The sequence below is a fragment of the Equus quagga genome, chromosome 10 (assembly GCF_021613505.1).
Source record: "Equus quagga isolate Etosha38 chromosome 10, UCLA_HA_Equagga_1.0, whole genome shotgun sequence".
In the NCBI taxonomy this organism is placed as follows: Eukaryota; Metazoa; Chordata; class Mammalia; order Perissodactyla; family Equidae; genus Equus; species Equus quagga.
This window is the reverse complement of record NC_060276.1, coordinates 41,104,483-41,119,550: the sequence shown is the minus strand read 5'-3', so window position 1 is coordinate 41,119,550 and position 15,068 is coordinate 41,104,483. Positions and strand designations below refer to the sequence as shown.

The window sequence follows — 15,068 nt, the reverse complement described above, 5'->3', positions numbered from 1 at the left end:
TAGAAACTTATTTAAGGGGAATCACAGAGGTTTTATTCTTTTTTGAGGAGGCAATCTGACTTTGTTCATTCATGATGTTTTTGGTTTACCCACTTTGTTGCATACATCAATAGTCCATTCTTCTTTTATTGCTTAGTAGTGTTTTAGTATATGGATATACCTCAATTTATTTAATCCATTTACCTGTTGATAGATATTTGAGTGGTTTCCAATTTGGGGCTCTTATAAATAAAGCTGCTATGAACATTTGTGTATTAGTCTTTACATAGACATAGACTTTCTTCCTCTAGAATAAATACTTAGGAGTGTAATGGCTGGATCACGTGATAGATGTGAGATTAATGTTATACGAAACTGCCAAACTGTCTTCCAAAGTGGTCGTACCATTTTTCATTTCCAGCAGCAGTTGTGTGAGAGTTCCATCCTCCACAACCTTGGCAAGACTTGATGTGTTCAATCTATTTAATTTTAGCCATTCTCATGGGGATGTAGTAGTATCTCACTGTAGTTTGTATTTACATTTCTCTAATGATTAGTAATATTGAACATCTTTTCATATACTTATTTGATATTTGAGTACTTTTTTTTTTGTTGAGTGTCTGTTCAAAACTTTTGCTCATTTATTTATTGTAGTGTCTGTTTCCTTCTTATTGACTTTTGTGAGATTTTCTATATTCTGCATACAAATACTTTATCAGATATATGATTTTCAAACATTTTCTCCCAGTCAGTGGCTTGTCTTTTCATTTTCTCAGCAGTGTCTTTGGAAGAGCAAACGTTTTTAACTTTGAGGAAGACCAGTTTATTGATTTGTTCACTTATGGTTTGTGGTTTTGGTGTCTCATCTATGAAATCTTTATCTAATCCAGTGTCACAAGGACTTTCTCTTGCGTTTTCTGGTAGAACTTTTATAGTTTTCACTTTTATGTTTGGGGTTATGATGCATTTTGAGTTAACTTTTATATATAGTACTATATGTGGATCACAGTTCATGTTTGTATATATGGATATCCATTTCTTCAAGAGTCATTTATTGAAAAGACTTTTTTCCACTGAATTGTCTTTGTAGCTTTGTTGAAAATAAACTGTCCATATATGTGTGGGTCTGTTTCTGGACTCTTTATTTTGTTCTTTTGATATACATTTCTACCTTCACCCCAATACCACACTGTCTTGGATATTATAAATTTATAATGAGTCTTAAAATCAGGTAGCATTTATCCTCTAACCCTGTTCTTTTCAAAGTTCTTCACAGTCTAGGTTCTTTTCATTTCCACATGAAATTAGGAATCATCCTGTCAATTTCTTTTAAAAAAAGTGTCTGCTGGGACTTTTATTGAGATTGCATTGAATCTATAGATCAGTTTGAGGGAAATAGATATCTTAGCAATGCTGAGTCTTGGAAACTATGAAGATGGTATGTCTCTCTATTTATTTAGATCTTCTTTAATGTCTCTGAGCAATGTTTAGTAGTGTTCAATGTACAGGCATTGCACATTCCATGGACAGATTATTCATAAGTATCTCATACTTGTTGCTATTGTAAATAACAGTATTTTAAATTAAAATTTCCATGTATTTTATTTTCACTGAACTGTCAGTGGCCAAATGTTCAACAGTAGCCATTGAGGAATCTTTTTGGTTGAAAGCACAGGCTACTCTAAGATAGAAAAGGTACTTGATGTATAATATACATTTGCCTCTATTTCCAGGTCAACTTTTACTAGTATTGGCAGTCTACTAAAACCAGGGGGAAGAATGTCCCAGAGACAGTTCTACAGGTCATCTACAGAAAAATCCATCACTAAAGTAGTTTGAAATTTATGTGTGTGGTCAGAAATGACTGTGTTAAATTGTGGGGCTTTTGTTCTTTTCACTGCAGCGAATCTGCTTCAGTGAATTCCTGGGAACTTGGGTGATGAGAGAGACTCGGGAGTCGGGGAGGAAGGGGAGAGAGAGAAAGAGAGAGAGAAGAGGAGAGAGAGAAAGAGAGAGCATGTATGTATGTATGTATGTATGTATGTATGCATGTATGTGTGTATTGCTGAAGCTACCAGGAATCTTTATTGTGAAGGATACTTGAGGTTAATTACTGTGTATTGTCAGTCCTGTTCAATTCCTAAGACATATTGGAACCTAATCACGGTAGATATTGTCTGTTTTTCCCCAGCTTTACTTGGCCAGAATGGTTACCATGGTAACTCAGTGACTGCTGTGGGATTTGATGCAATCTGAGCATCCATTTATGATTCTTACCTGAATCACTTGTTACTATGGTTTCTGTCAGCTGTTGCTTTTCCAATTCTGTCATTCCTTCTATAATTACTAGTTAGCATTTGAATGTAGGGTTAAGCCTTCTCTTTTTCCTCTATCATTAATTAATTAATTCTTTTCATTTCTATCAGTATGAAAACCTAGATTCGTACTTTTTGCTCAAAGAGTTTATTATCATTACGTATTTTGATACTCAAATTATCCCAGAATTGGCCAGTGTTAGCCCTTCTTGTTGGCCTCTGTGTCTATTTGACACCTCCCTCAACTTTGAACATGTATGTTCTTCTCTGAGCCTATCTCCCATCTGTAGAAAGGAAGTAATGATGGCCACCTCAGAGCATTGTTTTGAGAATTTGAAGATAAAAAATAACAACTTACAGCATGTGACATCTAGTAGGTCATCAGCAATGTTAGTTCCCCATTCCAACTTTGCAACCTTAATTCTGTTAGTGTGATGCCTCTGACATTAACATAAAAGCATGACTACCAGAGAGAATACTTGGAAATGTAATAGATAGCAGGGATCAGTCCATAATTCCGTGATGTGTGAGCTTCAGTGTCGTTGCATGTGTGGGAGGGGGCTGTGTGATGGAGCTGGGGAAGAGGCCAAGTGTCACTGAACAGCTTCCAGTGGACTGAGTGGGGACAGGCAAGGACATTCTCACTTTTTTCTCCTGTTTTTCATGTGCCTTCCCATCCTGTCACTTTCTTCTCCATTCCATGTGCCGTCTTATCCCCTGACTCTCCTTCTAGTGGACCATCAGAGAAGGGTGTGGACTCTGAGCCTCAGAAACAGGAGCTGATAGAGAAGAACCAAATGTGATGTCAAGTGTGCAGACAGATTCCTGGAGCAAGAGTGAAGAGATCAAGGTCCCATCATTGGGACACTTAGGTAAGTCACTACCCTTCCACTAGATTTGTCTATACAGCAGGGTAACAATACCCAGTGCTGCTGACCACCAAGGAGTACTCTGGAGTTTAAGTGTGATCCCATGTGGGAAAGAAATCTGTGGTCATAGGTGGGAGGAAAGGACCAGTGCACTTTTGAGTAATTACATTAACAGAGACATCCCAGATGTCATAGAACTCTGCATGGCAGACATCAAATTAATAGCACACAAATGCCAGATATTTAGGTCATGATTTTCCAAGTGTGGTCCATGGAGCACTTTATCAAAATTGTCATGGAGTACTTGTTAAAACTGCAGACTCGTAGGCCCACCTTAGGTATGCTGAATCAAAACCAGGAAGGTGCGATGGGAGATGCCTACGTTTTTAACAATTTCTCTGGTTGGTTGAGGTATTCATCCAAGTTTGAAAAGCACTGCTATAGATTAACTCTAAGGTCTTCTTAACATTTTGAATCCTTTAATGTCTAATGTCTTTGTCAGTTTCTCCTGCCACTCAGCTTTAAATGTCTGTGTCCTCTCTGGAATGTCAGATAGGTAGCAATTCCTTCATTTAAATAATATTTATTCAGTGACTTATGTGTGAGGCACTGAACTAGGCACTGGGGACACAGCTCAGAGAACAAGACAGGCAGGGTCCCTGGAGTTTCATTCTGGCAATGACCAGGTAAACCTATCAATAAGTGGGACAATTCCATATGGGGATGACTGCTTTGAAGAAAATGAACACATGAATAGAGTTGAAGTGATGATGATGGATTATTATGGTGGAGTTGTCAATGAAGCTTTTTCTCAGGGAGTGACATTTGAGCTGAGTCCTGATGACAGAAGCCAGGCTTGGACAGGCCTTTGGGTCAGTGCCCTTGTGATGTGCGTGGCATCAGTTGTTCCAGGAGCAGACAACGAGCTCAAGTGGCTGAAGCGTGGCAGACAAAGTGTAGATGGTAGGAGATGAACTCCAAGGGCAGACAGGAGCCACATCATTTGGGGGTATATAAGGAGTTTGGAGTTCCTTCTGATGGTGGCAGTTAGAGTATGGGGGTTACATGCTCTGATTCATGTGCTCACAAGGTGACTCTGGCCACTGTGGAGCATGGACTGGAGAGGGACAGGAGAGCTGTGGGGATAACCATTAGGGGGATCTTGCCGAAGTCCGGGGGAGGGATGAGGGTGGATTGGCCCAGTGCTGCAGCAGTGTGCAGAGGACGGGATGGCCCTGGACAGGGCATGTAGGAGGTGGGGCAGGCAGGACCTGCAGTGGCTGTGTGTGAGCGGTTTGTGAGGATAAGGCAGGATCCTGGATGACCCTTCATCTTATTGTTTGGTCATGTGGAGAAACGGCAGTGCTATTTTCTGAGACCAGTTGTTCCAAGTGCTTTCAAGAGATTCTCAAGAAAATCAGTTAGGTCATCCAACAGTAGTTATAGTGAAAGTTAGTGATGTAAACAAGGAACCATAGGAAAAGACAACCTACCAAGTGGGAGAAAACATTTTCAAACCATGTATCTGACAAGGGGTTGATTTCCAAAATATAAAAGTAACTCATACAACTCAACAACAACAACAACAAAATGAAAAACCTGATCAAAAAATGGGCAGAGGGTATGAACAGACATTTTTCCAAAGAAGGTATACAGATGGCCAAGAGGCACATGAAAAGATGTTCAACATCACTCATCATAAGGGAAATGGAAATCGAAACTACCCTGAGATATCACCTTACACCTGTTAGAATGGCTATAATCACCAAGACAAAAAATAATAAATATTGGAGAGGATGTAGAGAAAAAGGAACCCTCATACACTGCTGATGGGAATGCAAACTGGCACAGCCACCATGGAAAACAGTATGGAGATTTCTCAAAAAGTTAAAAATAGAAATGCCATATGACTCAGCTATCCCACTACTGGGTACTTATCCAAAGAGCTTGAAATCAACAATTCAAAGAGACTTATGCACCCCTATGTTCATTGCAGCATTATTCACAAAAGCCAAGACGTGGAAGCAACCCAAATGCCCTGCTATGGATGAATGGATAAAGAAGATGTGGTGTACACACACACACACACACACAAACACACACACACACACACACACACAATGGAATACTACTCAGCCATAAAAAAGACAAAATTCTCCCATTTACAACAACATGGATGGACCTTGTGGGTGTTATTAAGTGAAATAAGCCAGACAGAAAGACAAGTACCATATGATTTCACTCATATGTGGAAGATTAACACATGGGCAAAAAGAAGAGATTAGTGATTACCAGAGGGGAAGGGGGTTGGAGGATGGGTATAAGGGGTAAAGGGGCACATTTGTATGGTGACTGACAAATAATAATGTACAACTGAAATTTCGCAGTTATAAACTATTATGACCTCAATAGAATAAAAATAAAATCTTCAGTTCCTTGAAAGTATAAAAATTAATGTGCAGGAGCCATCGCATCTCAGATTTAACCCTTGAATTTTCCCATATTTCCCTCTTATTTCCACTTTAGAGTTAATGAGATGCTCCACTGGAACAGTATGGGTTTTGAGTTCAATATATATTTAGCTATTAATGAAAGGAAGAATGGAAATTGTGTGTCAAAGTAATACTAGTAATCTGTGAAGACTATTAACTCGTAATGTAGAAAACTCTTTCTGCAACCTAGACTTTGAAGGGGGAGAAAGAGAGAGACAGAGAGAGAGAGAGAGAGAGCGCTTGTGGCTGCATGGGGATGAGGGATCCAAGGAGGGATTTTTTAATCTTCAATGCCTTGAAAGTTGAGCAAGTTTAAAAGTTGAGGTTGGCAGTTCTTTTCTTTCAGCACTTGAAAAATGTGCCACTTTCTTCTGTACTTTATGGTTCCTTATGAGAAATTTTCTGTCCTCCACATTGTTTTTATCTCATAGGTAATTATGTCATTTCTTTCTCCCTGCTTTCAAGATTTTTTTGTGTGTTTAATTTTCCTAAGTTTGATTATGATGTATGTGTTTCATGAATTTCTTTGGGATGATCCTGTTTGGAGTCTGCATGGCTTTTTGAACCTGTAGGTTTGTCTTTTGCCAAATTTGAAGTTTGTCAGCCATTTTTCCTTCAAATACTTTTTGTGCCATGTACTTTTTCTCTTCTATTCCAAGACAGCAATGATACGAATATTACATCTTTTGTTATAGTACCACAGGTTTCTGATATTTTGCTCTATTTTTTTTAGTCTGTTTTCCTTCTGTTCAAATTGGGTAAGTTCTGTTCTATCTTCATGTTCACTGATTCTTTTTTCTCTCCTCTCCATTCCACTGTTTCATTCATCCACTGAATTTTTATTTCAGTTATTGAATGTTTCAATTCTAAAATTTCCATTCACTTCTTCTGTGTATCTTCTATTTCTTTGTTGAGACTTTCTATTTTTCTTTGTTTTCAAACATGTTTGTATTTACTCATTGAGCCATTTCTATGATTCCTTCAAAATCCATGTCAGGTAATTCCAAAATCTGTGTCATCTTGATGTTGGCATCTGTTTATTGTCTTTTCTCATTCAAGTTAAGATTTTCCCAGTTCTTGGATAGAAGAGGGAATTTTGTCTGTATCTGGGGTATTTTGGATATTATGTAATTAGACTCTGGATCTTAATTAAATCATCTATTTTAGCAAGGCTTCGGTGACACCACGCCAGTGGAGGAAGGGGATCACAGTCTCATAATAGCCAAGTGGGGATGAAAGTCCTGGTTCCCCACTCAGCCTTCTCTGACACTGGATTTGGGGTGGAAGGGGAAGAGATGCCTCATTACCATTTGGCAGTTGTGGGATTTCAGGCTCCCCACCAGGCCTCCGCCTACACTACCCTGGCTTAGAGAAGAAGCATATACCCTTGCTGTTCCCCATGTGGCCTCCACTGACACCATAGGGGGAGAAGCTCATTTATTGCCTGGTGGGTATAAAAGTCCAGGTTCCCCATGCAACCTCTACCTACATGAGGGGCAGGGCATGAGAGTGGAAGGGAAGGAGTGACTTGTTACTGCTTAGTGGAGGTGGGATTACACTCCCCACCAGGCCTCCACTGACACCACCGTGGTAAGAAGGGGAAGACACTTCCTTACTGCCCTCCATGTGGCCTCCCCTGACACTGTGGAAAGGAGGAAGCCTCCTCATCACAGGATGGTCATGATAGTTCTACTGTCCCACTTGGCTTCTGGTGACATCAGCCCAGAGAGGAGGGGAAGGGTGCCTTCCTTTCTATCAGAGAGGAGAGGAAGGTGCCTCATTATGACTGGGTGTGGATGGAAGCCAGGCTCCCTGCGTGGTCTCCACTGACACCATGGAGGGCTGTGTTCATTTCCACTAGCAGGGATGAAAGTCCCTGTTCCACATGCAGTCTTCTCTGATACCATCCCAGAGGGTGGGGAGGGGTGCCTGGTTACAATCAAGTGAACAGGGAATCCACATTCCCCACTCAGCCTTTGCTGGCATTATGGGGGTGGAGCTGTGTTTCATTCTGTGGTGTTTATCTGAGGTAGGGTAGTTGTTGTCTAAAAGCTTTCTTTCTTTCTAGATTTCCCCTTTTCTGGTTCTTTGTCTTTTCTTGAAGCTCTTTTTATCTTTTCCTGTTGGCATTTTTGGGTCTCCTGCTTCTCCTGCATCCAGTCTGGCATATATGGGGCACAAATAAAACGAAGGGAATTCAATGCCATGCCATTAGTTGCTTCCCAAAGTCCCTAGCCATTCTGTCTTTTTTCTCTCTACCTTTCAGAGTCTTCTTATTTTTGTTTTTCCTATAAAATCCAGAGGTTTTAGCTGTATCTATCAGAAGACATAGGGAAAAATGTGTCTACTCCATCTGTCCCCAATCAGAAATCCTTTCCTTTTATTTTTAATATAAGTAAAATTTTATATGTTTACATTTCTCCAATTTTCAGATAAAATGTACCATTCTGTACATTCCTTTGTGTACACTGACATTTTCACTTAACAGTATATCTTGAAGATCCCTCCATAACTCTATGTGGAGATACTCATAATTCTTCTTTAATATTACATAGTATATATACTGTTTTGTGATTGAACAAGCTTACTCATCCAGCACATAATTGATGGATATTTAGGTTCTTCTCATTCTTTTGCTATACAGTAGTCCCCGCCTTAGCCACAGGGGATGTCCAGTGGATGTCTGAAACTGTAGATAGTACTGAACCCTATATATACCATGTTTTTTCCTATACATACATACGTATGATAAAGTTTAATTTATGTTAGGCACAATAAGAGATTAACAAAAATAACCAATAATAAAATAGAATAATTGTAACATTATATGTAATAAAAATTATGTGAATGTGATCTCACACTCAGAATATCTTATTGTACTGTATTCATCTTTATGATGATGATGATGTGAGAAGATACAATGCCTACGTGATGAGATAGGGTGAAGTAAATGATGTAGGCATTGTGATGTAGAGAATTTTCCATTTAATATTTTTGGACCACAGTTGATCGAGGGTAACAGACTGCAGAAAGTGAAACCACAGATAAGGGGAGACTACTGTACAAATAGCACCAGAGTGAATATCTATATCTATAATCTTTTTGTGTCACTGCCAGTTTACCTTTATATATACTTTATATATAAGATATATGTATATAATATCTATAATATATAAATATACATACATATTTCATTTATATATTTAATATATGTAAAGTATATATTTAGTTGTATATATATTTCTGGACATGGGATTTCTGAGTCAAAGAGTAAGGGCATATATAGTTTTGCTAGATTTTATCAAATTCCTCTCCACAGTAGTTGTATTAGTTTCCTATTGCTGCTGTAACAACCTGCCACAAACTTGGTATCTATAAACAACAGAAATTAATTCTGTCACTGTTCTGGAGGCCATAAGTCCAAAATTAGATTCACTGGGCCAAAATCTAGCGGTCAGCAGAGCTATGTTTATTTCAAAGGCTTTGGGGAAGAATCCATTCCTTGGTTCTTTTAGTTTCTAGTGGCTGTTGTCATTCCTTGGTTTGTGCCTGCATCATTCCAACCTCTGTCTCCTTGGTCACATTGACTTCTCTTCTGTCTGTGTCAATTCTATCTCTGCCTCTCTCTTAAAAGACACTTGTGATTGCATTTAGGGCCTACCTTAATAATCCAGGATAATCTCCCCCATTTCAAAATCCTTAATTTAATCACATCTGCAAAGACTCTTCTTCCATATGTGGTAATATTTAGAAATTTCAGGGATTAGGACCTGATATCTTTGGAAGCCAATAGTTAAGCCTACTACAGTAATCATACCTAATTTTGCATCCCTGTGAGTAATGTATGAAAGGTTGTAATTTTCCCATCCTCACCAAATGAGTGTGTTGATAAACCTTTGGATTTGCCAATCTAATAGTTTAGAAATTGTATCTTAGTGTGTTTTTTGTTGTTGTTAAAGACTGGTACATGAGGTAACAACTGTTGCCAATCTTTTTTTTTATTCTCCCCAAAGCCCCCCAGTGCATAGTTATATATTCTAGCTGTGAGTGCCTCTGGTTGTGCTATGTGGGACGCCGCCTCAGCATGGCCTGATGAGCGGTGCTATGTCCACGCCCAGGATCCAACCAGTGAAACCCTGGGCAGCTGAAGCAGAGCATGCGAACTCAACCACTCGACCATGGGGCCGGCCCCTTAGTGTAGTTTTAATTGCATCTCTCTTACTTGAATCAAGTTTGAGATTGTTTTCGTATATTTGAAGACGTTGTGCATTTTTTTGTTACTTGTTTATATTTTTTACACGTCTTTGATAGGGTTGCTGTTTTTAATGACTCTATATTGATACACTAATTTATAGAAGGATTATCAACATTGTTAGAGATATTGGTTGTAAATACTCTTTCCCAGTGTCTTTTTCATTAGCTAGCATGTGTTTTGGCATGCAAAGTTATTGTTATTTTTACGTAGTCAAATTTATCAATCTTTTCTTCCTTAATGTGCCTGGAATTTGAGTCATAGTTAGGAAAGCTACCTCCACTTCCAGATTATAGAGGTGTTTATTCATGTTTTCTTCTAGTACTTGTATGTATTTTTTTTACTTTTAAATCTCAACTATCTGTAGTTTCTCCTGATGTAAGACAGAGAAATGAATCTCTTTTTACCTTTTTAACCATATGGTTATCTAGTTATCACAATACCAGTTCTTAAATCATCCGTCACATCTCCACTGATTTAAAATGCTGCCTTGATCATATTCAAAACTTCTGAATATAATTGGACCTGGGTCAATATTTTCTATTCTGTTTCATTAGTTTTTCTGTCAACTCATGGGACAATACCACACTCTTATACCGTACATTCTTTATTATATGTTTGTTTTTTTTTTTAAAAAGATTTTATTTTTTCCTTTTTCTCCCCAAAGCCCCCCGGTACATAGTTGTATATTCTTCATTGTGGGTCCTTCTAGTTGTGGCATGTGGGACGCCGCCTCAGCGTGGTTTGATGAGCAGTGCCATGTCTGCGCCCAGGATTCGAACCAACGAAACACTGGGTCGCCTGCAGCGGAGCGCGTGGACTTAACCACTCGGCCACGGGGCCAGCCCCTCTTTACTATATGTTTTAGTATCTGCTAGGACTAGCTGCCACCCCTTCCCACCGTGCTTCTTTTTCAGGGTTTATTTGACAATTCTTGCTGTCTTTTCATCCAAATAAATCTGATAATCAACTAAATTATTATCTAGTATGATTGTCTAAATTCACACCAAAATGCTAATGGTATTTAATTTGAAACACATTAAATTAATAAATTACTTTGGAGAAATTAGCATCCTTATGATATTGAGTCTCCTTACTCAAGAATACCATTGGGACCATCCCTGTGGCCCAGTGGTTAAAGTTCTGTGTGCTCTGCTTTGGTGGCTGGAGTTCACGGGTTTGAATCCCAGGCACAGACCTACTGCATTCATCAGCCGTGCTGTGGAGCCATCACACATACGACATAGAGGAAGATTGGCACAGATGTTCACTCAGGGGTAATCTTCCTCAAGAATAAAAAGAGGAAGATTGGCAACAGATGTTACCTCAGGGTGAATCTTCCTCACCAAAAAAAGAAAAAAAGAATATCATATCTTTTTCTATTTGCTAAAATCTAGTTTTGTGTTCTAAATAGGTTTTGAACATTGCTTCTTAAGTTTATGTCCAGCCATTTTCTTTCTTTTATTATATCTTCTAGGTTTTTTTAGTTGTACATGGGAAGGCTATTGATTTTGGATGTTAATGGTATAAACTGCTTTACTAAATTCTCTTTTTGTTTGGTGTAATTTTTCCATTTTTTCTTTGAGTTTTCCAATGTGTAATGATATCATCAGCAAACATAGATTTTACCTCTTCCTTTTGCTTTTAATTGCTTGCTTTTTCACTTACATTGTAAAATATCTCCTACAAAATGTCAAACATTACAGGAGATAAGTTAGCATCTTGTCTCATTCTTGTATTTATCAGGAAGACCACCAGTATTTCCTCATTAAATAGGTTGCTGGCTTTTTGGCTGGAATGTGTGTATATATTGTCATGCTAAGAAAGTATCAGCCAATTCCTATTTTCTTCACTTTTAATAAAACATGAATGGACATTAGTACTGTCAAATAGCTTTTCTTAATCTATGGAGATGATGATATGATTGTTTTCTTTGGCTCTGTTAATACAATAGGTTATATTAATGAATTTCCTGGCATTGAAACACTATATATGTGTCTATGTGTATGTGTTTTTGTATAATCTTATAAAATATCATATACATATATATAAATAAGTAGAATTGCATTCCTACCTCTAACTAGGTGTGTGTAACCCTGTAGTAGTGAGTTACCCTCTATAAGCCTGATCTTGGTTATCTGTAAAGTGAGCATACCTATAGAATGTCTCTAGCATGTAGTACTTCATCAAATGTATGTATTGGCTCCCCTCCCACAAAAGACGTGACTTTAGCATGAACATCTCATAGAGATCAGTTGGATTTGAAGCAGCGGGAAATGAAATGTGTACATATTTAAATAAGGGATAAAGTTTGGTGTAATTTCTTTATAGGATGAGACACCTGAGGATGGTGAGGAAAAGAAATCAATCATCCTCTTATTCCTTTTTTTTTAGGACAATAATAGGATTTATTATATCATTTACCAAGAAATCTGATGGAAAGACAGTTCCATGATTGGTTAACTTAGCTGTTCAACACGGTCATTAAAGACTCAGTAGTGGTTAGTATTTATTGCTGACTTCCTCTGTGCCCAACATTGTTATAAGTGCTAACCCAATACTTACTCACTTCAACCTCACCACAACCCATGAGGGGGAGCTGCCGTTGCTCACCTTTAAACATCAGGGAACTGAGGCACAGTGAGGGTAGTGCTAGCAAGCGACAGACTAAGATTTGAACAGATTCTGTGTGGCCGCTGATGGTTCTTGTCTGATAAGACTTTCAACCTCACTGTTAATCAAGGCTAAACAAAATAAATCAAATTGAGTTACAACTCTTTTCCTAGTCAAATAGGCAGGAATTCAAAATATTGATAATAATCACTGTGGTTTGGCATTAGAAGGAAATGTGTCCTGTTATAATCTAGCAGTGTTCCCCAACATCTCATCTCCCTTCCTGTCCCTCAAGGACATTCTAAAGGCTTTCTTGTGAGTGGGCTAGGAATGGTCTTGCTTCCCTGCTATTTTTTTATATAGTTGAAAGAGCAATAGGTATTTATTTTAGGTAAAAATAGTTAATGTATAAAAGGGAAAAAATCATTACCCCAGACATACCAACCAAAGATAAGCCCTGAATGTTTTCATCTGCATTATATTCTTCCAGAAGTTTTCTTGCGTGAGTGTTTATATATTTATGCATATTTGCATGTATTTGTATATTTATCTACAAAAGATAAGATCTCATCTCACATGTAGTTTAATAACCTGCTTGTCTCATTGTAGTGGGTTGAGTTGTGTCCCCCGAAAAGATATGTCCAGTTCTTAACCCCTTCACATGTGAGCGTGACCAGTATAAGAAATAGGGCCTTTGCAGATCTAATTCGGTAAGGATATTGAGGTGAAATCACCTAGGATTTAGGGCTCACCTAAGAGAAAGGAGAGGGAGATTTCACACACACAGGGAAAAAGGCCATGTGGAGACAGAGGCAGAGACTGGAGTCATGCTGCCACAAACCAAGTTGCTCTAGAAGCGACCGAACACTAGAAGAGGTAAGGATGGATTCTCCCCTAAAGCCTTTGGAGGGAGCATGGGCCTGCTGACACCTTGATCTGAGACTTCTTGTCCTCAGAACTATGAGAGAACACATTTCTGATGTTTTAAACCACGAAGTTCATGGTAATTTGTCATGGTGGCCTCAGGCATCTAATACAATCAGTAACAACATACCCCAAATGTCACCAATTGTGAATAAACGTCAGTCTCTACCCTATTTTTTATGCTATGGAGAGAGTAATTCCAATAAAGACATAGAAAGAAAGATGATTAAAATTTATTATGTGCCAAGTGCTTTTGATGTATTGAGTCATTCAGTGCTCACAGACCCCCTATGAGGTAGACACTGTTGCTAATCTCCAGTTTACAGATGAAAAATTGAGAGGCAGAGGAAATAAGGACTTGGCTCATGACTGCACATTAGGGAGCAGGACAGCTTGGATTTGTACCCAACACTTCATGCTCCAGAGCCTGGGAAACTCAAAGATTTGTTGTTAAGTGACAGAAGCAGTCTGCACAATCATGTATATTTTCGGAGCTTATTAAAAGTAATACTCAGTATGTTAATATGTTTATAAAAAATATCTGGACCTAGTGACAAAAAGGTGACTTGTGACCTTGGTGAGATCATGTTCATTGAATCATGGGGACAGAAGCCATAGTGCACTAACAGAAGTAGTCAGTGGGAAAGAAGATTGTTAACAGGGAATGTAGAAAACTCTTTCTGGAACTTTGATTCTGAAGGAGAGTGGAGAGAGAAAGAAAGGCTTGTGGCTGCATGGGAATGAAGGGACCAAAGAAGAATTTTTTAAAATCTTCTGTTCCTTGAAAGTTTAAAAATTAATGCACAAAAGCCATCTCACCTTGGGTTTAACCCCTGAAATTGCCCATGTAATCATTTGCCTTCTTTTCCTCTTACTTCTGCCATAGACTTAATGAGATACCTCCAATGGAATAGTATAAGTTTTAAGCCCAATATATAGTTAGGTACTAGTGAATCAAAGAATGGAGAATTTTATGTCAAAGAAATGCTGGTAATTTTTGGATTTTTTTTTTTCAAAAAGATTTTATTTTTCTCCTTTTTCTCCCCAAAGCCCCCCGGTACATAGTTGTATATTTCGTTGTGGGTCCTTCTAGTTGTGGCATGTGGGACGCTGCCTCAGCGTGGTCTGATGAGCAGTGCCATGTCCATGCCCAGGATTCGAACCAACGAAACACTGGGCCGCCTGCAGCGGAGCGCGTGAACTTAACCACTCGGCCACGGGGCCAGCCCCGGTAATTTTTGGATTTTTGACTCTCAGGGAGGCAGCAGAAGGCTGAAACCTTGGTGTGACGTGGCTGGATCATGCATGATCTGAGGACCCCTGCACCGGTGACTGCGACAGGTCCAGAATTTTCCTATAAATGTAGTAAGATATGGGTCGGTCCACAGCAGCAATTAGGCCAAAACTATACCTCACTGGCCTGGTGCCATCTCTCACTGAGCTCACCAGGTGAGGAACTGGATTAGGGTCTGTGCAGAGGCACGATGTGGAGCAGCTCTTAGGAGCTTCTGAAACATCCAAGAAAGTAGAGAATCTTGTGTCTCTAAAACTTTGAAGTCAAGGTATATTAGAGAGATATGTGCTTCTTTCATAAAGATATGTATATTCTCATATGGGAAACAAT

General features: G+C 38.8%; 1 long non-coding RNA gene across 2 annotated transcripts in view; it reads left to right on the top strand.

The window, feature by feature from the left end:
• Positions 1 to 3,033: 3,033 nt before the first annotated feature.
• The window catches only part of LOC124246149 (uncharacterized), a 51,887-nt gene continuing 39,852 nt past the window's right edge, over positions 3,034 to 15,068 (top strand). For both annotated transcript variants that reach the window (XR_006890399.1, XR_006890398.1), the window contains exon 1: positions 3,034 to 3,166. This is a non-coding gene — a long non-coding RNA (uncharacterized LOC124246149). The remainder of the gene's footprint in view (positions 3,167 to 15,068) is intronic.